Consider the following 27,916-nt stretch of genomic DNA (forward strand, 5'->3'; position numbering starts at 1 on the left):
TAGGACTAATTGTTTCCATGAATTTTGGTTTTCTTCATTCTTCTTTGCTCTGGACAAGGAGAGACCCATCGTTGCATGTAGATGGCAGCTTGCTAGCTTTTAAGTTCCCAGTTGCTACTCACCAAAGTAGGAAGTGAAACAATGTTTTGTATAGTATGTTATGCCAATTGAGCTTGATGTCCACAGGCAAACATCTTTCTGGTATTCTTTGCTTTCAGCCAAGACCCATCTGACATCAGCAATGATATTCCATGTTCCACACCCTCTTCGGAATCTGGCATGAATTTCTAGCAGTATCGTGTCAGTATACTGCTACAACTGTTTTTAAATTATTTTCAGCAAAATTTTACCTGTGTGTGATATGAAAGATATTGTTCTATAATTTCTGCATTCTGTTGGATCACCTTTCTTTAGAATGGACACAGATATGAACCTCTTCCAGTCCACTGGCCAGGTAGCTGTCTTCCAAATTCCTTAGAATAAACGATTGCTTTCAGCATTGCACGTTTGTTGAAATACTTCAGTGGGTGTTCTGACAAGTCCTGGAGCCTTGTTTTCCACCAAGTGGAAAACTCCACTCCTTCAGTGCAGCTTGGACTTTCTCCTTTAATACCGTTGGTACTTGATCATGTACTACCTCCTAAAATTGTTGAGCTTAAGTTGGAAGGTGTTAACTACATGAAAAATGGGTACAGAAGAGTGTTCAAGGTAGAAGAAGTCTTAGGTATGCAAATAAATGGTAAGTAAGACAGAATGATTGCAAATAGGGGAGTGCGCTTTTTGAAAAAGGGGCAGTGAGGTATGAAATGAAGCCAAAGGCATAGTTAAGAGTCAGTCATGGAGAAGATTTCAGGTCATAATACTAAGGGTTATATGATAAAAGAGAGATAAAAGAGATAGTGTTTTAAAATACCACTTTCTGTCTTTTGTCCCTTTATTCTTTTAAAGTACACAGAATCTGAGATTTGATCTGTAAGGAGAAATCAACTAAATTTTCTCCAAATAATTTTAGAAACTCAGTGAATCTCGGATCATGTGAGTCCTCTCATTTCAGTAGGAACAAGAGCGGTAGTCCTGGTTGAGAGTCTAGTAAACATGGCTCCCGAACTGGAATTCTAATTCTATGTTGCTTCCCACGGGCCCTCAAGGCTGCGCCCTGCAGATGCAGAGGCACTAGGAGTTATGATGCCACCATGTATACAATGACAGAGTGATTTCCCTGAATGTGGACTAGGGAGCTGGTAGTGTCTCAAATCGAACACACAAGTAAACCCATTTCCATCCCTCCTCCACTGAAGCGGCTGCTCTCTCCTGGCAGCGGGGGCGCCCCACCCGCGGCAGCGCCGGCTGGAGATGTGGGCGGGGCTCCAGGCCTAGGTGCGAGGCTCAGGCTTCCGGGAAAGGCCTCGCTCGGCTGGACAAACCAGCCTGAGCCCAGAGATGCAGCTCAGTCAAGGCCGACCACGTTCCTGGAAGTATTGGTGGAGCCGGGCAGTGGGAATTCAGCAGGAAAAGCAAAGGAGAGTTCGGTGAAGCAGTTGTCTCTGCTGAACATAGATCTCCGTGCTGTTCCCGGAGGCACAAAACTCCATACTCGTCTCTCTTATTCTCCGTTCAATTCTATCACCTCCTCCACAGACCAATCCTGTACGGAAGGATTTTGAAAATATTTCTGGCAAAGGAAAAAAATAAAGGTTGCCAGAGATATTGTTGTTATGTGCTGTCGAGTCAAACCCGACTCATAGCGACCCCTCCTTGGGTTTCCAAAGGAGTATCATTACAGAAATTACATTGCCCAACCTTCCTTCCGAGGAGTGGCTGATGGATTTGAACCGCCAGCCGTCTGGTTAGCAGGCAAGTGTCTTAGCCACTATGCTACCAGAGCCCCCTGCCAGAGATAGATGACGTCTTTTCCTAACACTTTCTAGTGTCGCTTTTTGTTTTTCTTTTTCGTGTTCCTTGTTTTGCGTTTGTCATTTATCATTTATTTTTTAAATTGAGGTATGGCTCAGTTTATTTATTTGCCCGTCTGGACGTCTTTTGTTTGGCGCCTGTTCAAATCTTGTATTTGATCACTAAGTGATACTAAAATTCAAGTAACCAGAAAAGGATCTAATTTAAAAGATAATAATTCGACTGGTTTCTAGGCAGAGTCCCTTTTCTTAGAAAGCCTTTGTGGCTCCCAAAATTCCTATAACAGACAGCCCACCGGGGAAAATTGGGCTGACAGCGCACTTGGGGGCCCATGAGGACGCAAATTTCAGGCTGTTCCTGTGAGAATATACCGGACAACCTTTTGTTTTCAAGCCAGGAACTCCTAGGGAACGAAGATTTTTGCGTTTAGAAAAACGCGCACATTGTTTCTTGATGAATTTTTATGGCTAGAAAAGCAAGCTGTTTCCGCCCGCTTTCGAACCGGGGACCTTTCGCGTGTTAGGCGAACATGATAACCACTACACTACGGAAACCCCTGACTGTATGCAGCTTTTTGTGTGTGTGTGTGGCAGGAAAAGGAGTGGTAGTTTCCTGGCCATTTCAAATCTAATCATTTTGAATCTATTTTTGTTTCAGTATATTTTTACCCACAGTGTGCTTCTCTCCCTTTATATTTATTAAAAATTATATAGAAATTCTGTGACTCTTAACCAGGGTCAAAATTCCTTCAAAAATGCTAGGCAGGATAAACTCAGACATCTTATGGATTCGATTTCAAGGAACTCCTAGACTTTATACTATGGCCGTTTTTTGTTCCTTCAAATAGCTTTGATTTTCCCCTCTCTTCCTGACTCTTGAGGGACCAGAACCCCAACAGACAACACTGGAGACCACCCACACTATTACCAGCACAAGGCTTGGCTAGGGAGGCTCCTGAGACCAGATTGGACTGTGCCCAGCTGACCATATGAATTAAAAGAAAAAATTAAACTTAAGGTTTGGTATCCTAATTTAGCATTTCTAGTTAACGGACCATGACCTAGTGTGTAGAGAGACAAAGTAAAGTTACATCACCCTGTCCTCTCCTCCCCTAACACTCTACTTCCTGAGACATCATTCCTTAAAGTAAAAATACTGTTGTAAGTTCATTAATCAGCACTTGGAGCCAGTGAGTGGTGGTGCTTGCTTTATCCAACTATCCAGGCCAGAGAAAGCTTTGTTATTGTTGTTGTTGTTGTTAGGTCCTGTTGGGAGGGCTCCAACTCATGGTGACCCTATATATAACAGAACAAAACACTGCCTGGTCCGTGCCAGCCTCACAATCCTTGCTACACCGAGCCCATTGTTGCAGCCACTGTGTCAATCCATCTCATTGAGGGCATTCCCCTTTTTCACCACCCTCCACTTCACTAAGCATGGTATACTTCTCCAGGGAGTGGTTCCTTCTGACAACATGACCAAAGTATGTGAGATGAAGTCTGGCCATTCTTGCTTCCAAGGAGCATTCTGGCTGCACTTTGTCCAGAAAGATTTGTTAGTTCAGTGTTCTTTGCCAGCACCACAACTCAAAAGCATGAACTCTAAAGCATCAACATCTATAGCTCCAGAAACCTTTACACAGCTATATTTGGTTCTACCAACATAGCCCCACTCCTACAAGTCATTCCTCTTCCAAATTCAATTGAAAGCACAAAATACACATTGTTGTTATGTGCCGTCGAGTCAGCCCCGACTCATAGCGACCCCTCCTTGGGTTTCCGAGGCAGTATCACTACGGAAGTAGGATTGCCCAACCTTCCTTCCGAGGAGTGGCTGGTGGGTTTGAACCGCCAGCCGTCTGGTTAGCAGGCAAGTGTCTTAGCCACTATGCTACCAGAGCTCCCAACCAGACAAAGTGAACAGAACATGTTTCTATATGTACATAAGTTGTTGTTATATGCCATCAAGTTGGACCCGACTCACAGCGACCCCTTCTTGGATTTCCCAGGCAGTATCACTACGGAAGTAGATTGCCCCATCTTCCTTCCGAGGAGTGGCTGGTGGGCTTGAACCGCCAGCCTTCTGGTTAGCAGTCAAGTGCCTTTAGGCACTACCCTACCAGAGCTCCCATATATACATATAGAGAGTGGCAAATGGGCAAGGTGGCAAAGGAAGAGGTAAGCAGGAAAGGCCAAACTGCCTGTTCAGCACTGGAGGGAAACAGACCAAGAACTTTCTTTACTTGAATGAGCAGTGACCTCTGAGGTGACAGAGTGAGTCTTGACTCCACAAGCTTTTAGGGGCTAAATTTACAGAAAGAAGGATGAAGGATAGAGCTGGAACATCATCTCTCTTAGGAAAAGATTAAACAAGGAAGAAGTGGTACAGCAAAAGCAACATTGATCCTTAAACAAAAACTGGATTCAAGGTCAAATTACATCAAAACATCTCCAAGAACCCATTGAGAACAAAGCAGCAAGAAATGAAGACTCGGAATCTCTAGGAGACCAGAGAAGGGGATCCACTTCTTCAAGCTAGATAAAAGACTAAGATTTATGGAGAACCCATTCCTCCTCCTAAAGATGCGAGAAGACTTGGGCATTACTTGCTGCCTTCCTGCTGTGGCTGTTCCCAGGGAAAAGGTATGAAGTAGTGCCTTGACTAGGAGCTCTGGTGGCATAGTGTCTAAGGCATTTGACTGCTAACCAGAAGGCTGGCAGTTTAAACCCACCAGCCACTCCTCGGAAGGAAGGTTGGGCAATCTACTTCCGCAGTGATACCGCCTCGGAAACCCAAGGAGGGGTTGCTATGAGTCGGATCGGACTCCACAGCAGGGCAGAGCATCAGTGCCTTGAGTGAGTCACATTTCACACAGAGAGGAGTGGTCAGGGTGGGGAAGGCAAGGTTCTGTTCAAGTTCAACAGGTTTGGTTCCACCTACCCTCCTGCTGTTATCTCCAATAGATGCTTTGGTGGAGATCTTCAAGGATCCATAGGGTGAACATCTAAAGCTCCAACTTTAAACCTGGGCTATGTTTTTTTAGATGTTTGAAAAGATTGAGGAGATTGAGGCTCTTCACAGCAATACTGAAGTCCAAATCAGGGTCAGAGTGACAGGAAACACAGGCTATTTCTTGTGGCACAATGTCTTTGAGAATGCCCTTACTCCCATTTCATTGGGATTTTTTATTTTGCACCAATGGAAAATGAAGGGGCTGATGATCTTTAAAAAAAAAAAAATCCTCTCCCAACAGATCCCTGGGAAGGTGGAGAGGGCTTCTAAAGCCAAGACTGCCTCAACTGGCCCAGGGACAGAAGTACTGTGAGCAAAGGGGGCCATGGTGAGTCCTCCAAACATAGTCTTTGCTGTAGAAGTGCTGGCCCTCCCCTGGGTGTTCTGGTTCCAGTTTTCCAAAGGGGGTAATGCTGCTGGTTGTACCACATGGCATTGCTCCAATGCTGAGTGATCTAGAGGTGGAATTCATGTCTGGAGCAGCCATGCTAACCCTAGATTCCCCACAATCCATAGGAGTCACTAGTCCCCCAAAGATAAAAGGGCATGAGGCTGTGCTGCCAAACACTCTCAGAAGCCCCACTCTGGTGGGTCTTGGTGGCAACTCCAAAGCCTGATGTAGTAGTCTGAGCAAAAGGAAAACCTGCTATAGTGCTAGTAAAGGCTGGTCAGATGCCGGCAGGGGTGTGAAAGGTGGAGGATGAGGGTGCTGAGCCCTAAAAGGTGGATAGAGTGGTACTGCCAAAGACTGGTCCAGTTGGAATTGGGATTGGGCTTAGAGGTGCTACTGCTGAATTTCCCCAAAGGAAACAGGCACTAAAGCTTGAGACAAGGGCTGGCTGGGGGATCTCTTGCTTCTGCCCATCTCTAGCCCCAAATGCAGACTGAGGAGTGGCCCCCAGGGAAAGTGGGAAAGGTGGTCTTGAGCTTGACATAGAGAGAATTGTGGATGCTGGGGTTGGGGCGGAGCTGCTGGATGCCAATGCAGGCTGGTTTGTGGTTGCTAGGGTTGAACTTGAAAGAGGGCTCTCCATTCCCCTAAATTTGGCAGTGCTACTGTTAGAGGGGGAGCTCTGGTAGCATAGTGGCTAAGGCACTTGACTGCTAACCAGAAGGCTGGCGGTTCAAACCCACCAGCCACTCCTCAGAGAAAGATGGGGCAATCTACTTCCATAGTGATACTGCCTTGGAAACCCAAGGAGGGGTCGCTATGAGTTGGGTCCGACTCAACAGCAAATAACAACACTGTTAGAGCATATCTGGACAGGACTGGGAAGAACCTGGTTAAAGATAGTAACTGTGTGTACAGTAGGAATGACTGGACACTATTTTGGGGATGAAATGAAGACTGTGGCTGAGGAGAAACTGGACTTGAAGGTAGAGGCAGTCTCAAGAAGGAAAATATGGCAAGTGGAAGGAAGAGAGTAAGTGTTGCTAATAGTGATGATAACACTTGCTACACCAAAACCCAAAGGCAGGTTGGAAGCAGAGTCCATGGGTGTGCTGGGTGGGGGAGTGAACATGACTACCAAGGTGGCCTTGACTAGACCATGGAAGAGATTAAGTAGAAGCAGGAGTAGCTGAAGGACAGGTCGGCTTGGAGGGTAAAAGAGACGTCATGGGCATAGTTGAGCCTATACTGCCAAAGGGAGGCTTGAAGGTGGAAGTTAAGATGCCTGGTGCTATGGAAAGTGAGGCACTGGAAGGTGCTGCAGTTGTGATTGATATTCTGGAAAATAAGGAACCTTCAATCTCATGATTGGGATATTGTTGTTTTGTTGTTATGAGCCCCTGAGTCAGACCCAACTCATAGCGACCCCTCCTTGGGTTTTTGAGGCAGTATCACTACGGAAGTAGATTGCCCCATCTTCCTTTGGAGGAGTTGCTGGTGGGTTTGAACCACCAGCCCTCAGGGCCCGAAAATGGGTTTCAACACAAGGGAAGCAGAAGTTACAGCAGTAGACGCAGATGTGGGAAGACAGGGAACTGGAAAAAAAAGTAATTGGTCTGGTGAGTGTTGCAAGAGTCATGGTTGGTGGGTCTGAGGGCATGGCAAATCTGTCAGCCTGAGAGGTCAGCGGTGGCTTGTTGGTGTCAGTGATCAGTGATGTGGGAGAAGCAGCGTTGAGCAGGATGCAAATAGCTGTGGGCTTTGAGTCTGAAGGGGTGTCTGGAAGAGATTCTGGCTGTGAGGACCCAGTGGGGGCCAGCAGGCGGGGTCTTCACAGACAAATGAGCCACAAGGTTGCCTCTCTGGTAGGCTGTGAGAAGGTCAATGGACTTGGAGATTTTTGCATTTTCTTTAAGCTTTCCAGCTGAGGCTTTGTGTCTTGAGTTGGAGTCTTCCCTGCAGAAGGCAGAGTGAGAGAGACACAAAAGACAGAGTATCAGGCCAAGCCTCAGTGATTGAGTCCACAGTGGTCTTCGTCTTATTCTCTCTGAACTTTTTGCTCCATCGAAGCCCAGCTTTCTTGTCCAAGGCCAGGTCCTAAGTGAGGACTGAATAACCAAGCTGGGGAGGTGGAATCTTCTAACTTTGCTGCCCAGAACTGCAAGACGCTCCTGGAGCCTCCTTGTTTGATACCAGTGGGGCTGGAAAATGAGAGCCACGATGTTTTTCTTTCTGTTTTACAGGCCACTCTGATGACTGGGACGTCTCTGTGGCTGGGAGAGCTCTCTAGAAGAGCTGTAAGAGCTCATAATGGAAACAAATCTGCTTTGTAAATTTGCACCTACATTATAATTATATTATTTTAAAAAAGGGTTCATAATGGTACTTCTTTAAGAGCTGGGGAGCCCACTGTGTATTCGCTGCTCCAAGAGCTCATGAGGAGCAACTGGGTCTCTTATGCAAGCTGTGATCTGAGCTCCAGGAACAGGACCTTCTCTTCAGAGGGTCAGGGTCTGAGCACAAAGAAAAGGAAGACTTCATTTTTCATTAGTGGCCTACAGACAGTCTGGGCTCTGGGCTTCTTCTCTTAATGTCCAGTTGTTGTTGTTGTTGTTGTGTGCCGTGGAATCAGACCCGACTCATAGTCATGACTCATAGCGACCCCTCCTTGGGTTTCCGAGGCAGTATCACTACGGAAGTAGATTGCCCCATCTTCCTTCCGAGTCAGAGAATATTGATTATCCCAACTTCCCTCTCCCTTTCTTGCACTCTCTGAAGGCCCCCAGCACTATCTCCTTTGCACACGGATCTGAGAATTCCTCAGAGGTGGGGGCCCTGCGGAATCCATTACTTGCTCTGGGGAAGTGGGTAGGAACCTTTTTTCCATTCAGGAGGAGCCATCTTGATTGTCACGCGGCTCTGCACAGGTCGAGGGTGCCTAAGAGATCAAATATTCCGCTTGGAGTAACTTTCCCACCAGTCTGAGGGTAGAGGCCCTATGATGGAATTCTGGGACCACTTAATGGGAAAGCGCCTCCAAGCCTCCTTGACCATCCGCGCTCTGGGATTTGGCTGGACTCGTGTTTGGCTGCCTCCTCTCAGGTCTGTGCCTTGGAAAGAAGGCGAAGTGGGACGGTGGACTTGTTGGGTGAGGGGACTCGGTGAAGATGCTGAGCGGGTCGGCGGTTCACAGGTCTGTCTCTCAGGCAGATCTCTGCGCATCTGGGCGGGAGATGCCCGCGGGGATCCCGGCTTGCCCAAGTAACTGCGCAGTGGAGAGATGAAGCGGGACAGGTGACTCGGCGTAGGGTTTCGGCTTGGGAGGCTTCAGACGTCTGTCGCCGGAGGCGAAACGCGCATTGTTGGGGTGACAGTTGGGATCCAACCAAGAGTAAAGCGCGAAAGTCTTGGAGCGCTGGGCACCCTTCAGGCGGGAACAGGGGACATGAGGGCCATTGACAGGCTGCGCAGGGCGCGCTGCTACTTTGAGGCGGAAGTCGAGCCTCTGCTTTCTCCGCTGCCAGTTGCAGCGCGCAGCGCGGGGAGAGCCGCCCAGAGGTAACGCCGCGCCCTTGGCCTCGGCTCCGCCGCATCTGTCCGGGACTGTGTAGCCCGAGTGCACCGAGTTGCGAAGGGCTGAATTCAGGTTCCGGCTACCTTTGGTCTTGGAGGCCCGACTCAGGGCTTTGGCGAGGATCAGTCAGCTCAGAGGATCAGCCTCAGAGTCCGGGTAGCAAGCTCGATCCGCGGCCCTGAATGAATTGGAAGCGGCCCTCGTGGGGGTGCAGGACTAGCGACCCGGACAGTGGATCCACGAAGCCCAGACCCGCATTCCCGGCGCCGGGGTGCTGGGGGACTGGAGACGAGCTTTGCTGGTTGGGGATCCCCGCGTTTCTCCTTTCTGGTGCTGTTAGGGCAGCGAGTAGATGCCAGTCTCCGCCGCTGCAGCCCCGTCCTGGTCCCAGCAGCGCCCCCCAGAGGCCGAATCTGGTAGCCCTCCGGTTATTTGCACTTGAGAAGCGCAGGAAAGTTGGAGGCGCTGAACCGAGGACCGGCTAGCAGGTCTACCCATCCAGAATGGCGCCCTCCGCAGGCAGTCGCCTCAGTCCCGAGCTCAAGCTGCCTCTCAATCTCCACTCCACGGTCTCCACTCAGCCCAGAGGGGACTGAGGGCCCCAAGGAGAGCAAAAATGTGAAACATCTGGGTCGGCTTTCGAAAATGGGGCCTTCTCCGATGACTTTTAAATAGTCTTTAAATAAATAAATAAAGTCACATTCAATGCATCCTGTTATTGTTATAAGAAGAAGTTGTATTAGCAGTCTTTAAAAATTACTTGTTTTTTAAATTTCCGGAATGTTATCGCCCTAGTTGACAACAGTTTTAAATAGTTAAGCACAAACTCAATTACACCTTATAATATTTATTATGAAAATGGATTATTTGGTTGGTGTATAACACTTGTATCCAAGTTAGACGTCTTCCCTCTCCCCTTTTGCAAATGATCTATTTTCTAATTTTTAGGAACATTTAGAGAAAAAATAATTTGCTTTTTTATGGTAATTTTATTGTCTTCATTGAGAATGTAACTGTAAAACAGTTAAACTTAGTTCAGGTATTTCCTTTGTGTTTAAATGTTAACAATATAAATGTATTCCATTTTCTATCAGAAATAGGTGCTGGTATTCGAAGAACTCATTGATAAGTGAGGCATCCCTCTGCTTGCAGCTGGTTCGCGGTGGTGAGGGCGGTTCGGGGTTGCAGGTGCCAGTGGCACTGACTCGACTTCGAATCTATGGGCTCTCGAGGCCCGGGACCAACAAAGTCTGTGTCATCGGTTTATAGAAATAACACATTCGGGTAAAAAATACAAGATTTAACATAGAAAACGTGAGAGGCTGTGATTTCTGAAAACGAAGGAGGGGATCGAGGTTTCTCGTTTGGTCTGCTACTGCTCTCAGCCTCTGCGGGGCGTCCAGGGGACTCCCCACTGTCATCGACTCGATATTGACTCATAGTGACCCAATGGGACAGAGTAGAACTGCCCCAGAGGGCGTCCAAGGCTGCAAATCTTCACAGAAGCCGACTGCCACATTCTTCTCCCGCGGAGTGGCTGGAGGGTTTGAAGCGCTGACCTGATCAGCGGCCAAATACTTTAACCACTGCATCACCAGAGCACCTCCCAAGGGAAGTCGGTTCTGATTCAAAGCGACCCCATGTGCAACAGAGAAACACTGCCCGGTCCTGCACCATCCTCACAATCCTCGCTATGTTTGAGCCCAAGCTTGCACCCACTGTGTCAATCCATCTTGCTAAGAGTCTTGCCCCTTTTGGCTGACCCTCTACCAAGTATGGTATCTTTCTCTAGGGCCGGTTCCTTCTGACAATATGACCAAAGTATAAGAGACGGAAGTCTGGCCATTCTCTTCTTTAGGGAGCATTCTGGCTGCACTTGTTCCAGGACAGATTTGTTCATTCTTCTGGCAGTCCATGGTATTTTCAATATTCTTTGCCAACACCACAATTCAAAGGCATCAGTTCTTCGGTCTTCCTTATTCATTGTCCAGCTTTCACCAGGGACCTAGGTGATTCCAAATATGACTTTGACAATGGCTTCCCCAAGGGGTTATGGCTTCCAAACTGTCCAGACTCTAACCCACACCACACTGGGCAACAGAAGCCCTACACACACACACACACACACACACACACACACACACACACATAAAGAAACTGAAAAGTCAGCACCATGGCACCCCAGTCTGTGAGTGTAACGGTGCCTCCAGGAAAGGTAACCCAAAAGTTCCCTGCTCACACCCCAGGAAGCAGTGTTAAGGGTGGGAAGAACTTAGCAGCAGAAATTCAGTTTCAGAGACATCCACAGCCAGAATGGGGTCTCAGCACAGAGACGGAACTTGAGACTGAACTTCTAGATCAGTATCAGAGGGTAGGCTAGGCAGGTGATCCAGCCATCAAGGGCAGAGCACAGGTGGCAGGTCCCTGAGTACAGGGCATGGGTGAGTCCTTGGGAGGCTTCTCATGAGAAAGTAAAAATGCGAATAACCTTTCTTTCTTCCTTCCTCCCTCCCTCTTCCCTCTCTTTTTCCTGAAGGATTGAAAATTTGTAGTGGAGGAATTGGACCAAAAAGAAAACCCGGGAGTTTGGAATGGTATTTATTGGCCAAAATGCCTTCATACAGAGGAAGGACTGTTGATGTGAGTACATAGGCTTAGTGGTCTCCATGGACCTTTCCTGGCAGGGAAACTTCAGTCCTCCTTAAGTAAACAAACTACACTCTCTTGTGGGCTGTGATGGCTTTATTTTTATGACATTTTGTGTTTTGTACACTATTACAGACTGAATTGTGTTCCCTCAAAATATATGCTGTAAATTTTAATCTCTATGCTGTGGTTATAAGCCTATTTGGGAATGGCCTGTCTTTGTTATGTTAATGAGGCAAGATTAGTGTAGGGTGTATCTTGAGTTCAATTTCTTGAGATACAAGCAGTCTCTGGGGTACTATCAAGATTTGTTCTTAACTGTGTCTTCAAGTCAAATTTGTAGGTAAGTCGCAACAGGTGCATATAGTTCTTATGTAGCCTCACTTGAGTGAAAGAAAAGGGTCAGAGCCTTTTCAATGATTTAAAAGCTGCACATGTAACAAGAAAAAGGCATTGTGATGAAGAATTTGTTGCAAGTAGGGATTAATTCAAACTGGAGTATGTGAAGAAGAACATAGGCATCAGGATTGAAGGAAGAACCATCAACAACTTGCAATATGTAGGTGACACAACCTTGCTTGCTGAAAGTGAAGAAGACTTGAAGCACTTACTGATGAAGATCATAGACTACAATCTTCAGTATGGGTTATACCTTGGCATAAAGTAAACAAAAATCTACATAACTGGACCAAAAAGCAACATCATAATAAACAGTGAAAAGATTGAAGTTTTCAGGGATTTCATTTTACTTGGATCTATAGTCAATACCCATGGAAACAGCAGTCAAAAAATCAGGTATCATATTGCACTGGGAAAATCTGCTGCAAAAGACCTCTTTAAAATGTTGAGAAGCAAAGATGTCACGTTGAAAACTAAGGTGCACCAAAGCCATGGTATTTTCAATCACCTCATACACATGTGAAAGCTGAATAATGAATAACATAAATTTCTGAAAATATGATTACTAAAACAAAGGATGTACACAACATTTTGATAGCTAATACAGAGTGGTTCTGGGCACAGCAGGTTTTTATCTGTTGATTCATTTACGATCTGCCTTTAGTAAGTGAGAAATCTTCTTAGCCATTCCCTTCCTAGGTTCCACAGAACTTGAGACTCTGGTTTGGCATTATACAACTGAGAGTAATCTTTCATAGTAGCCAGATGTAATTTGAATTTTCATAACCTTTCACTGAAATTATTGGTGGTAACCATCCCCGAATCTCTCTTCTCCATTTCCTTACACTGATCATAAATAAATATTGTACTTGAAGTTGTTGACACAGGCAGTGAAAAGAGTGTATAACATGAGATGGCCCAAACAAGTTTAGTTATGTGTAATTTTTAAGATAAGTGAGGGTTAGCTAACAACAACAACAAAACTGTATTGGAGCCAATTCCAACTCATGGCAACCCCATGTGTGAGAGAGTAAACTGTGCTTCATAGGATTTTCAATGGCAGATCTTTTGGAAGTAGGTCTCCAGGCCTTCCTCCCAAAGTACTTTTGGGTGAACTGAAACGACAGACCAAATTATGACACAGGGCTTGAGACTTGATATACCCCTGGTGTAGGACAATGGAGGTGTATTGCTGGCCATGTCAGCTGTAAACAAACTTCTCCTAGAGGTCTTTACCAACAGGTATTGCCAGAAAAAAAAAATTATTAGATTAATAACTGTATACCAGGTATCATGGGTATATGTTCATTTACTCAAGCAATGAAACTACATATGGAGCAGCAATTGCAATAGGTATTACCACCAGGTTAAGTTTATGATAATCCACTGTCATTCTTTAAGATCCTTATGTTTTCTGCACAGGCCAAATAGACAAATTGAATAGGAATATGGTGGGAAGCACTATCCTTCTATTTTTCAACTCCTTGATGGTAATACCAATCTCTGCAATTCCCTCAGGAGTGTGTACTGCTATTTTTTTTAGGTAGAGGCAGTTCTAGTGGCTTCCCCTCAGTCTTTCTTACCTACATCCAATGTGAGGATTCTACTGATTCCTGAGTGTATCTATTCTAATTATGTATTTCAAACTAAGGAAATTACCATAGGATGCATTCTGGGTCCTACTGAGCCCACTGTGAGATGGACCTGAGGTAAAACTCATTAATCATCTGACTTCCACAAGCCCTTACTCCAACTGAGGAACCATAGAGACATTTTGGGTCTCCTCAATTTAGTACCAGTTCAGAGACAGTATCCTATAATCCCCAAAATGTCTGATTATCCTTTTCCCCAGTGCACAATCACTCTAGTAAAAGGCTGTACCCTTTGGGGAAGGCTGGTAAAAATTAGTAATATAAATTTTTGGCAGTGTTGCTGGTTTCCCTCTCTAAGGAACTTGGCCTGTCCTTTATTCAATGGACACTGTGTCTGTCAACTGACTTTCAAGTCTGTGAATTGGGGCTGTGATTCTGCTTTAGTGTTTCAAATTAGACCTTGGTTCACTTGACCTAGAACTTTTAGTAAGACTTTAGTGGACTGCCTATATATTTCTCTTATAGGGAGACCGTGATCAACTAGCCAATACCATGCATCTCTGCAAGTTATAGTAACCTTGTCACCTTCTCTTTGGCAATTAAGTACTGACAATTAATTGGTCCCTGAAAACAGACCAACTCACGGTCGCGGAGTTGGACCCGATTCATAGCGACCCCTCCTTGGGTTTCCGAGGCGGTATCACTACGGAAGTAGATCTTCCAACCTTCCGACCGAGGAGTGGCTGGTGGGTTTGAACCGCTAGCCTTCTGGTTAGCAGTCAAGTGCCTTAGGCACTACGCTACCAGAACAACCATAGTATGTTGATTTCTCAAGTATGTTGATTTCTACCCACATGATTTGCACTTTTCTTAAAGTAAATTATAAATTATTTTTTCAAGTTCATTTTATAAAATAAAAATAATAAAACATTTAAGAAACCTAAGAGACATATTTTAAAAATCTAAGAGACTTATGTTTAAAATCTAAGAACACAGAAGCAGAGTACGGTAACATCCAGCTGTCTTTGCTTTGAGAGCTCCTGCTTATGGGGGCAAAAGTGGCTTATATTTTGGCACTCTCTAAATTAAGAAGGACTGAAGTCACTGAATAGGAGCCCCAGTGGCTCAGTGGTTAAGCGCTTGGTTGCTAACCACAAATATTTGTGTTTCAAGCCCACCAGCCCCTCAGGGGAGAAAGTTACAGCAGTCTGTTTTTGTAAAGATTAAAAAAGCTAAACCCAAACCCATTGCCATTGGGTCAATGGAAGGAGGCGTCTCTGACTCAATATTTGCGATTGTCCTTTGTTGGACACCTAGAGGAAAGGATTTTGTCAACGCAGGGCCATGTGTCCGTCAGATGAATAGGAAAAGCGAGTTCGATTTATCTAGCGGAATAATTGCACACTTTTTGGAGACTGGGGAGGAGTACTTTCCAATCTTTGTAGAATCACTGTTGAAGATTCTATTGCTTCAACGTTCAAAAAGAATCTATCTCTAAAGCAAGTACATCCTCATGTAGGTGGACTTTAGGAAAGATTAAATATAGATAAAGGTTTTAGGATTTGATATAGTTTTAGTTCGCGTAGCCTCATTTGAATGTAGTTTAGCAAGAGGGAACCAAAAAGTAGGTGGATAAGTCTTAGCAGAGGATGGTTTCGATCCATCGACCTCTGGGTTATGGGCCCAGCACGCTTCCGCTGCGCCACTCTGCTGGCTGAAGGGCTCCCTCTGAGGTACTTCTATTCAATGACAAAGATCAGTTTCGCTGTGATATTTCCGTGCATTTATCTCGGTTTCTTTCTGCCTGTGGTCCCACCCCCCTTTTCCTCAGTCTTCTTCGAGATCCTCTTTCTGAACAAATGGCCCCACCACACACCCTTCAGGCTTGTGCTTTCCCAACTTGCGAAAGAGTGTCCGAGCTCGAAAAGCCTTTCTTGCAGGAGCCGCTTGTTGCTAAAAGCGAGCCCGGGAGGAGCGCGCTGAGCAAAATCCTCGGTGGTCACCCCTCCAGCCGAATCCGCCGCCATCGGAAAAGAATTGTATTAACCATCTTAATTGTTTCTGCCAAAAAATTTCAAAACATCATTTGGGTGAAAGACATGCTTTTTATTTGTTTGCCAAGGCGTAAGATTTTCAAAAGGACGGTGCCTCATAGAATAGAGTATAAACCGTATTTATAGCTCAAATTATTACATAACTGCAACGATTTCGATTGGATTCTCGTTTGGGTCTGTTTTGACAAAAACGAGAAAAGAAAGAAAAACTAGCAAACTACTAAACACTTCCGTGGCTTGTATCAGGGATCAGGATTTTTAGGAAGTCTCTGAGCACCAGGGGTCCTGCCTGCAGCTGCCTCTCTGATGATGGTACTCGGGGCCCACCTGGAAGTAAATCTTTTGGATGAAATGTAAGATTTTAGATGATGAGCATACGTGTCTTCATTGAGTCACACGGCTGCTTCCCACCCACCTCCAATTTATCCCGTTTTCCTATCCACAATAAAACGTAAGGCGCTGTCTCTGCAGTATTTTCTGTCTCAGTAGAAAGGCGAGCGTAGCTGCTCACAGAGCGTAGGACCCTTGTCGGGTTCCAGACGATATACACAACCTTTCCGGAGAATGGCTGCTGGCGAGCACAGATGAGGCTCTGCTCAAGGTGCGGTGCACAGGCGGGGAGAGCTGGTTGGCTTCTCGGAATGCGCGCTCTCTTGCGGAGACAGAATGAGCAGAAACCTCGCTGGTCACCTTATGTCCGCTTCAGACTTCCTGTTCTAACAAAGGGGAGTGAGTTCTGGTGGCGTAGTGCCTAGGGCTCTTACTTGAAACAGCTTTTAATTTCGTTCTTTTTAAAGCGGCCCAGGTGGGATAAAACTTCTGTTCAGCGAAGATTTCCTCAAGCCAAAACTAGGACATGGATGACCTTGGATACAGATATGTTTTCCTACCCTTGAATGGAGGGGGAGCCCAGAGACAAAGAGTCAGACCACAGGCAACTCTGAACTCCCCCCTTGAAGCCTTCCAGGCAAAGTCTTTTACCTGTGTCAGGCCTGAAAAATCACACCTCTCTTTTTAGCCTAAATTGGATTCCTGGATGTTTATATTTCCACAACCAAACTAGCTATCAACCAACCCAACTCTTCTCAATAATAATATGCTACATACATGTACGTTTGGTTTTGTTTTTATAACTAAGGAAAATTTAGTTTCATAATTAGGTGTAAGGTAGAATAGAAAGAACATAAATAGGATCGAGATGAGCCTCAAATTCAATCACGTCGTCATCAGTAAATCACAGGGACTCAGAACTAGAGATGACCTTGAGTACCTGAGGGAGATTCATAGAGACGGGGAGGAGTACTTTCCAATCTTTGTAGAATTGCTGTTGAAAATTCTATTGCTTTGGGAAACCTCTTTCACTGTACAAAGAAGTGGAAATCCAGATGTTTCCACAATATCGATATTTATCATTTACAGCTAAGGGAAGCAATTAACTTCCTATTCTAGTGAGAAGAATGGGAGTGTAATTTGAGAATACCAAAAACTCAAACTCAGTGCCATCCAGTCGATTCTGACTCATATTGACTCCTCCTTGAGAATCCGAGGCAGTATCTGTTTGGAAGTAGCTCCATTTAGAAGAAGCACAAAGTCCAATCACAGAATCATCATCAATAAATTAGTAAATTTGACATTATCCACTTATTGGTTATAAAACATAGTTTTCATGGGATGGAGATAATGGCAAAATTATCACCACATGCAAACTGGCCTTTGTTAATGATAAAAGAGCTGGAAGGACATCCTGAACATTCAGTTATCCCCAGAGCAGGTCAGGTATTAGTGGGGACCACTTTTCCTCTTTCCAATCTGGATAGAACTATTTTCAACATGAAGCTAAGCTTTTTCATGCCTTAAACACACACACACACACACACACACACACACACACTTTAATTGGTCTTTATAGAAATTTCAGAACTCAATCTTTTTTGAAAACTATCTAATTCAACCTCTTTTACTGTACAGAAAAAGAAGTGTAAGCATAAACATTTTAATTACCTGCCAAAGATACAACAATGGATATTAAAAAAAAAAAAAAAAAAACTGCCATTGAGTCAATTCCAACTCATAGCGACCCCCATTGGGTTTCCAAGGCAGTAAATCTTTAGGGAAGTAGATTACTTCCTTCCACGAAGCAGATGGTTAGCAGTCAAATGCAGGCACTGCATCACCAGAGCTCATTATCAATGAATATACTTGGTCTTAATCAAGACTTTCATTTCTCCTATTACTAAATGTATTTTCTCAAAAGAATTATCTCTTGTATTTTTGTGATTCTGGATGCTAGAAGGAATTAGTGACCATCTCTACATTTTATAGAATGTGTTTTAGTTTACAAAGCACTTTCCCACACATTATTAATTTGAGACATAATCCTGTGGGATAGGGTGTCAGATTGGCAAAGTCCATTATACTAATTATGAAATTGATCCTCAGAAGCATTACATTAATTTCTAAAGATTAAATGCAGGTGTGTTGATCCTCAATTCAATTTTTATGACCATATTATTTAACATATAAAAATTATTTGTAGCTGCTTTCACATATATATCTGCTTGAAAAATAAAAGCCATAAAGAAACCAAATTTAGGAGTATGTGTGCTTTATTCAACTCTAAGAATTGATGTTTTTGAGTTGTATTGTTGGAGAAGAATGCTAAGAGTACCATGGTCTGCTCAAAGATCTAACAAATCTGTCCTGGAGGAAGTGCAGTCAGAATGCTCCTTGGAAGTGAGAATGGCCAGACTTCGTCTCACCTACTTTGGTCATGTTGTCAGAAGGGACCATTCCCTGGAGAAGGATATCATGCTTGGTACAGTGGAGGGTTAACAAAGAAGGGGAAGGCCCTCAATGAGGTGGATAGACACTGGCTGCAGTGATGGGCTCAGGCATAGCAAAGATGGTGAGGCTGGCACAGGAGTGGGAAGTGTTTCGTTCTGCTGTGCATAGGGTCTCTATGAGTTGAAGATGACTCGACAGCACCTAACAACAACAACAACAACAGGGACTTCTTGCTCTCCACGTATGCAAGCAAATGGGTCCTGGCAGTCCAAGGCAGTTTTCTGACAAAGATTCAGGAGTTGGCAGCTGGTAGAGAAAGAACTTTGGGAAGCTATGCATGAAAATGGTTAATAGCTCCAACCATCTGTGGGCAGTGCACTGACAGCCTCTGTTGCAGTTCACTCTTTGCACCACTCAGATTCATTCACAATTCCCATTAAGATCACTCCACTATTTTTTCAGGATGGTAGCTGACTGCAGTTTCTGGGGAGGTGGGAGAACTGTAGTCCCCACTGCCACAGATGGTCTCAATACTGTACTTGATATCTATCCTAGTCCTCTTCTACCACCAAATTTAAATCTTTCTCACTACTATTCTCTAGTTTTATTGCCATAAATTGCTTGCCTTGTGGGGCAATGCCCCTCATTACTGTGTCTTCTTCAGGCCACAGTGGTTGGAACTGCCCAGTGATGGTTAAAACTGGCCACAGAAACACCAGGAAATGCACCAGTAGATGCCTGTGTTCCAGGCAGTCTTCTCCTTGCCTCCATTCATACTAAAAATTCTACCTCTTTTTGAAAATTAGATTCAGTTGCCTTTGCCAGTAAAGAAACTCTTTTACTTGCCTGGTTTATCAGTATAATAATCCTAAAATTAAGGCTCCACAGTAGCTTTAGATTCGGTGGAACTCTTAGTCTATTTCCTCATGGAAACACTCCCTCTCTAGGAACAAAGACCTCAAGGTTCACCAAACCTAAAGTTGTGCAGATGGGAAAGACAATGGGTTATTGTAAGTGATGGTGAAAGGGGTCACTCTCACTTCCACCTTTCTGTCTTGAGACACATATAGTCTACCTGTAACATAAACAGAAACATATAATGTTCAAGGTTTCACTTCTTGAAGGAAAGCACCTCAACTCTGCCAGGTAAAATCTTCAAACTAGTCCTTCAGCTGCATTTTTGAAAAGCCATTCAATGTTCTATTAAGCTAACATCATCTGGTTATTGTAATATGCAATAGGATTGGTACATCTTACTGGTCACAGACCCATTGTCACTTCTCTGTCATAACGTAGATCCCTTGGTATAAAGAAATACCACGTGGCATAGCACTTTGTATAATTAGACCGTGATAATGGTACTGGCCAAGGCACTGCAGACAGTAAAGTTAAATACATACCTGCAATACATGTCAATCTCAGTCAGAAAAAAATTGCTATCTTTTTAGGGTAGAAGTCCAGCGTAATCAACTTGCCACCAAGGGGCTCATTGATCTCAAAGTATAACACCTTATTTAGAGGTCAATGTTGATCTATGTAGGAGCTCTGGTAGCATAGTGCCTAAGGCATTTTACTGCTAACCAGAAGGCTGGTGGTTCAAACCCACCAGCCACTCCTCGGAAGGAAGATTGGGCAATCTACTTCCGTAGTGCTATTGCCTTGGAAACCCAAGGAGGAGTCACTGTGAGTCAGATCTGACTCCATGACAGTGAGTTTGGTTTGTTTGGTTTATTGATCTATGCAAAGCGCTCTGGTGGTGTAGTAGTTGTAAGGGGCTCTTGTGATGTAGTGGTTAAGGCATTTGGTTGCTAACCAAAAGGCTGGTGGTTGAAACCCACCAACTACTTACCTCCCACACCTCCTTTTAAAGATTTATAGCCTTGGAAACCCAGTGGGGGCTGATGGAATTGACTTAATGGCAGTGAGTTTGGTATTTTGGTTTATTGATCTGTGTAGCTGACAATTCAGATATTCAACAGCAGTAGTAGCCTTGAGAGAGAACGCATGCTATTGAGCTCATGCATGGCCTTCATCTCCTCCACAAGGGCTTTATAGGTCCATTGTGCAAGCCCTTGGATGACTGGGCTTGTAGGGAGAGGCTGGCCAACATCTACTGGATAAGTTGGTCTGTCTACCTGATGAGTGATACTTCTGTAAAGATTTACAGCCTCGAGAAACCACTGAGGGTCACTATGAGTCAGAAACAACTTAATGGCAGTGAGTTTGGGTTTTTTTTTTTCTTTTATTCTGAAGTAGATCTGTATCTGATAGATATTAATATATAATAGTGAGATTCTCAATAGTGTGGTTATTCCAATAAGTCAATCCACATGTGTTTATTCAATATCTTTGTCTCCATTCTTCTAATCTTGCTCTTTTCAGATCTCTGATCATCTACTCAACCATTCCCCACTGCCTAGGATTCTATGTACAGCCATACCTACATTTCTCTCTACACCTAAAGTGGGTGATCAAATGAACCATCTAAATCCCACTGGGAAGATTTCTTTTCACCACTGTTTTTCAGGCTCACCCCTGAGTGGGGGGTTGTACAACAGCAGTCCAATATATAGAACTCATCTATCTATGAATAGGGAGCTCTGGGATCATAGTGCCTAAGGCACTTGACTGCTAACCAGAAGGCTGGTGGTTCAAGCTCACAGCCACTCCTTGGAAGGAAGATGGGGCAATCTACTTCCATCATGATACTGCCTCAGAAACCCAAGGAGGGGTCGCTATGAGTCAGGTCTGACTCGACAGCACATAACAACAACAACATCTATGAATAAGTGATTCAATTAAAATGAACTTCTGTTTTTCCTCCATATATTGGTTCTTAAGGCTTTTCTGATTTGACGCACTGGTTATTTCCACTCACATTTCATTATTCAAGTCAAGTCACATGACCAAGTATAATACTTTGGCAGAGAAGGAGATGGAATGTATGTATATATTTTAAAATTTTATTTTCATATTGTTTTGGTTACCTAGTGCCACTCTGACAAGAATATACCATAAATGGGATGGCTTGAACTAACAGGAGTTTATTCTCTTATAATTTGGAGGCTAGAAGTACAAGTTCAAAGTGCCAGGCTTTAGGGGCTGTGTGAAAGCCCCTTAACCTTGGGCTTCAGCTCTGCCTTTTGCTCCTGGCCCACTGGACCTAGAGGCATCTCTTCACTCAGGCAGCTACTGGCTGCTGAGGCTAACAAGCCCAAGGTTGACAAATAAAATGGCACAGGCCCAATGTTACCAAACCACATGGCAGGCCATTGATTCAAGTCCATTCAAAGTCCCAGGCTCAACAGAGCATGGCAGGCTGCTGAACAACGACATGGCTACATGCAGAGTTCAAGTGTGCCATCAGCTAGAGACCATTTCCAAAACTGTTTCTTATATACAGAAAGCAGACCACATACCCAAAGCAGCTGCTCAGCTGCTCCAATAGATTCCACCATGGAGATAATTACCAGTCTTACCATGGAGAATAACTACATCCAGCTGCCCAGCCACTCAACCAGGCCCAGCCAACTTGACACACAAACTTAACTACCACACATATGGAAGGAAACGTTCTTTGTTGGTTACCAGGGGTGAGAAGGGAGGGGAGGAAACACTGCAAAAATAAAATAAAATTTATTTTGAAATAATTATAGATTCACAAGTTGCAAAGATAGTGCAGAGAGGTATCATGTACATCTTACATAATTATAGCACAATATTGAAACTAGGAATTTGACAGTGGTATAATGTGTGTGTACAGTTCTATAGTTCTGTCATTTTTATCCCATATGTAAATTTATATAACCACTACTGCTCATGATGTAGAATTATTCCATCACCACAAAGATCTTTCTAGTGCTAGTTCTTTATAGTCACAACCACCCCAGCTCCCCACCATCCCCAACTCCTAACATATTTTCTCTCTTTATAATTTTGTCATTTTGAGAAAGATACGTATATATCTTATTATATATATATGTATATATATAATAGTGTATGAATCATACATTATGTGACCTTTTGATACTGACAGTTTTTTTTTTCTCTCAGCACAATACCCTTGAGATCCCTCTAAATCATTGCATGTATAAATACTACATTCATTTTTCATTGCTGAGAAATACTCCATGGTATAGATATTCTGCAGTTTGTTTAATGTTAACCTATTGAGGAACATTTTTATTTTTTCTAGTGTTGGACAATTACAAATAAAGCTACTATGAACAATAATGTACAGATTTTGTGTGGACATAAATTATCATTTTTTCTGGAATTGCTGAATTGTATGATATGTGTATGTTTACATTTCTTAAGAAATGGCCAAATTGTTTTCCAGAGTAGCTATACCATTTTAGATCATATCAGCAGTGTATGAAATCCAGTTTACCTGAATCTTTTTCAGCCTTTGTCTTATTTTAATTCTTCAAATAGGTGTATAAGGAGATCTGGTGGCTCAGTGCCTAAGGCATTTGACTGCTAACCAGAGAAAGTTGGAGGTTCAAACCCACCCATCATTCTGCAGAAGGAAGATTAGGCAATCTACTCTCATGAAGTTTTATCATCTTAGAAACCCAATGGGGGTCTCTATGAGTCGGAATTGATTGGATGACAGTGGTTTTTTTGTTTGTTTTTTAGTTTAATAAGTGTGTAGTGCTTTCTCATAGTAGTCTTAATTTGTATTTTTTTAAATGGCTAATGATGTTGAATATCTTTTATGTGTTTGTTTACCATTTGTATGTCCTCTTTAGTGAAATGTATCTTCATGTCTTTTGCCAATTTTCTAATTGGATTGCTTGTTTTTATAATCTTTAATTTTGAGAGTTTTTTTTATACATTTGAGTCCTTTGTCAGATATGTGGTTTGAAAATATTTTCTCCAATCTGTAGCTTGTTTTTTTATCCTCTTAACAGATTACTTTGCAGAGCAAAAGCTATTTTTTTATTTTTTAAATTTTGATCAGGTCTAATTAATCAATGTTTTTCTTTTATGGATTGTGTTTTTTTTTTTTGGGGGGGGGTCATGTTTAAGAACTCTTCTCCAAGTACTAGGTCCCAAAGAATTTTTAATGTGTTTTTTTTTTCAGAAGTTTTATAGTTTTCTTTAAATCTATGACCCATTTTGAGTTAATTTTTGTATAAAGTGTGAGGTTTAGATTGGGGTTGTTTATTTATTTGGCTATGGATGTGCAGGTCTTTGCAAAAGTCTGGAGTCAGAAGCCAAAAGGTATGGACATTCTTGGTATTTCTCAAACCGAAAGAACTGAGGAAAAAATTCAAGCCTCAACTTGCAATATTGAAGAATTCTGTGAGCAAAACAGTGAATGATACAAGAAGCATCAAAAGGAGATGGAAGGAGTACTCAGGCACTGTACCAAAAGGAATCAGGAGGTAGCATATGATCAAGAATCAGTGATGTTGAAGGGAGAAGTCCAAGCTGCACTGAAGGTATTGGTGAAAAACAATACTCCAGAAATTGACAGAATACCCATTGAAATGTTTCAACAAATGGATGCAAGCCTGAAAGTGCTCACTCATCTATGCTTAGAAATTCGGAAGACAACTACCTAGCCAATAAACTGGAAGAGATCCATATTTGTGACCATTCCAAAGAAAGGTGATCCAATAGAATGTAGAAATTATTGAACAGTATTATTAATATCCTACACAAGTAAAATTTTGCTGAAAATATATATATATTTTAAAATGCAGCAGTATATAGACAAGGAACTGCCAGAAAGTCAAGCTGGATTCAGAAGAGGATGTAGAACAAGGGATATCATTGCTGATGTCAGATGGACCTTGGCTGAAAGCAGAGAATACCAGAAAGATGTTTACTTGTGTTTTATTGATTATGCAAAGGCATTCAACTGTGTAGATCATAACAAGTTATGGATAACATTGTGAAGAATGGGAATTCCAGAACACTTAAGTGTGCTCATGAGGAACCTGCACATACACCAAAAAGCAATCATGGAGATAGAATGAGGAGATACTGCATGTTTAAAATCAGGAAGAGTGTGCATCAAGATTGTATCCTCTCACCATACTTATTCCATCTGTATGCTGAGCAAATAATCTGAGAATCTGCTGCATACAAAGAAAAAACATGGCACCAGGATTGGAGGAAGACTCGTTAACAACCTGTAATATACAGATAATATCACAACCTTGCTTGCTGAAAATGAAGAGGATTTGAAATAATTGATGAAGATCAAAAATCCTTCAATATGGATTACACTTCAACATAAAAAAAAAAAAGAAAATCCTTACAACTGGACCAATAAGTGATATCATGATAAACACAGAAAAGATTGAAATTGTCAAGGATTTTATTTTACTTGGAGCCACAATCAATGCCCATGGGAGCAGGAGTCAAGAAATCAAATGACATGTTGCATTGGGGAAATTTGCTGCAAAAGATACCTTTAAAATATTAGAGAAACAATATGTTGCTTTGAAGACTAAGGTGCACTTGACCCAAACCATGATATTTTCAGTTGCCTCATATGCATGTGAAAGCTGAATAGTGAATAAGAAAGACCCAAGAAGAATTGAGGCCTTTGAATTATGATGTTGTCAAAGAATATTGACTATACCGTGGGTTGCCAGAAGAATAAACAGATCTGTCTTGGAAAAAGTACAGATAGCAAGCTACATATGAGCAAGGATGGTGAAGCTTTGTCTCTCCTGTGTTGGTCACGTTATCAGGAGACATCAGTCCCTTGAGAAGGACATCAAAGTGGAAGGTCAGTGAGGCAGAGGAAGACCCTCAGTGAGAGATGGATTGATACAGTGGCTGGAACGATGGACTGAAGCACAGCAACAATTGTGAGGCTATTGCAGGAATGGGGCTGTGATTTGTTCTGTTGTTCATGGGGTTGCTATGTGTTGGAGGTTACTTGATGACACCTAACAACAGCAACATGGATGTCCAATTGCTTCAATACCATTTTAAAAACCAAACTATTAGCCCTCCATTGAAATGTTTTTGCATATTTGTAAAAAATCAGCTCATGTGTGGTGATTTCTGAGTTCTCCATTCTATTCTATTGATTTATGTGTCTGTCCCTCAGCTAATAATGCACAGTTTCAATGATCAGTTGTATAATACATATTTTTAATCATTTGTATTTATTTTGTTGAGCAGACACACAGCAAAACATACATCAATCCAACAGTTTCTACATGTACAATTCAGAGTTATTAATTACATTCTTCAAGTTGTACAACCATCCTCACTCTACTTTTCTGAGATATTCCTCCCCCATTAATATAAACTTACTGGCCCCTAATTTCTGTATAATAAAAGTTTTGAAATTGGGTAGAGTGATTCTTCTTGTTTGCTTTGTTTTGTTTTTCAGAATAGTTTTAGCTATTCTAGTTAATTTGCCTTTCCATATATATTTTATAATCTTATTTACATCTACAAAAAAAAATCTTGCCTGGAGTTTGATAGGAATTGTGTTATATTTGCAAATCATTTTGAAGAGATTGACATCTCTAAGTCTTCCAATCAATAAACATGGAATATCTCTCCATTTATTTAGATCTTCTTTTATTTCTTTTATTTGTTTTGTAGTTTTCAGCATGAACCTATTTGGGTAGATTTACATCTAAATACTTCTCTTTTTTTAGTGATTGCAAATGGTATTGTATTTTAGTTTCAATGTCCATATTCTCCATGCTAATATATCGAAATACAATTGATTTTAATATTTTGATCATGTACTCTGCAGCCTTGCTGAACACACATACTAGTTCTAGGAATTTGTTTCATTGTTTTTTGTAGGTTCCTTAAGATTGTCTATGTAGGCCATCCTGTTATCTGCGAATGGAATGGGAAGTACAATCCTTTGACAGAAAGGGAGAGGGGAAGAATATATATTTTAAGGAAAAATACAATCCACTGAACATCAGCAGCACTATCAACACCCAATTGACAAAAATGACAGAAATGAATGGTAATGTGTGCCAGTACTTCTGGGTAGGTTGAATATTTCACCTCAAGACCATATTACATTGTTCCTCACATAATTTGTTACCTTTTGTGCTTGTCGTTGTAGTGTGACTTCACCATGATCTGGTAGAGGAATTTCCTGTGTCTGTCCAAGTATATCAGTTGTGAAAGTAAAGAACTGAAGATTTCAATGTCTTGGTTTTGACACCATTGATATTTTACTCAATAACACTATTTGTGTGTGTGTAGGGGGGTTGTTTGTATAGCACTCCAGAGGGAAGCACTCTCATCTTCCATAGTACTACATAAATGAGTCAAAAATGACCCCCGTTTATTGGTCCCAGGTTATTTATCTCTCATTGCAAGTTGAAGCTGTTATCCCCAAAAGGCCTCCCTCCCCCAACCCAAATTTGTACATATTCAGTTGTTTTTTAAAAGGCCCAGATAAGCAGATTTTCAGCCCCTTAGAGCCTGCCTACTTTACCTGCCCTGTGAAACTATGTTTGAACTCTGTTAGCCTTCCAAAACCAAACTCACTCCCGCCGAGTCGATTCGACCCATAGCGACCCCTCCTTGGATTTCCGAGGCGGTATCACTAAGAAAGTAGGTCGCCAAACCTTCCTTCCGAGAAGTGGCTGGTGGGTTTGAACCGCCAGCCTTCTGGTTAGCAGTCAAGTGCCGTAGGCACTACGCTACCTAATATAAAATCTTATAAAGATCCTGAGGTGCCGCCGCCTTGGGAACTCTCTGACCGAGACTCCCTACCTTGCTCCAGGAGGGATGCGTAAGCTCGTAAGCCCTTTCTCCTCTTCCCCAGGGGTTTTCAAGTCGCCTTCTTCTTCGGTGGCTCCCTCTTCATCTTGCCTCTGGCAGACCTCCTACCGTGGGGTCGGCCCTCTACGTGCTTCAATGCGTCGACCCCAATAAATAGTTTGTTGTGCAACAATATCTCATAGTCATCTTTTTCTTGATCAGGCCCTAATTCTTTCGAACTGATTACACATGAGTTGTAAATCATTTGTAATGTGCGCTATTTCACCTAAAATGCAGCTGGCTAACAGTGCAATTATTCCCTAATTTACAGAAAGTCTGACTAACACTGCTATAGTCATGTTCCGCTTGGAGTAGAAAGGCAAATCTGAGCAAGGTACCTGACTCCTTGGTGTTTTCTCACAGACGACAGCTAAATGTCGTCAAACATTAACGTAATTTTCCGCCTTGAAGCAGAAGGAAAGAAAATATAAATTTATTCGAAGACAAAAATAACCAGTCGCCTGGACAGGGACTTGAACCCTGGACCCTCAGATTAAAAGTCTGATGCTCTACCAACTGAGCTACCCAGGCCCTTGTGTGAAGCTGACTTTCATACCTAGAAATAGGATCAATGAGTAGGCCAACTGCTCAATGGTATTGTGGATTTTATTCTTGCCTTCAGGAAAGGCAACTGACCCGAAGTTTACCTTCCGCGTAGTCAATTCACCCAGCCGTTTGCTTGTTGGTGTTTTTTGCAGGTCTATACCAGCCACTCCTCGGAAGGAAGGTTGGGCAATCTACTTCCGTAGTGATACTGCCTCGGAAACCCAAGGAGGGG

General features: G+C 42.9%; 1 protein-coding gene and 3 non-coding genes across 4 annotated transcripts in view; 1 reads left to right on the top strand and 3 right to left on the bottom strand.

Annotated features, from left to right (window-relative positions):
- Positions 1-27,916, top strand: part of LOC103210983 — a 652,718-nt gene that overhangs the window by 122,100 nt on the left and 502,702 nt on the right. The window lies entirely within an intron of this gene.
- TRNAV-AAC lies at positions 2,396-2,468 on the bottom strand. The gene has a single exon. It is a non-coding gene; the product is annotated as a tRNA-Val (tRNA).
- TRNAM-CAU lies at positions 15,169-15,240 on the bottom strand. Its single transcript has one exon. It is a non-coding gene; the product is annotated as a tRNA-Met (tRNA).
- TRNAK-UUU lies at positions 27,597-27,669 on the bottom strand. The gene has a single exon. It is a non-coding gene; the product is annotated as a tRNA-Lys (tRNA).

Source organism: Orycteropus afer, unplaced genomic scaffold, assembly GCF_000298275.1.
Source record: "Orycteropus afer afer isolate SDZICR_OR568_19922 unplaced genomic scaffold, OryAfe1.0 scaffold00684, whole genome shotgun sequence".
Taxonomy (NCBI): domain Eukaryota; kingdom Metazoa; phylum Chordata; class Mammalia; order Tubulidentata; family Orycteropodidae; genus Orycteropus; species Orycteropus afer.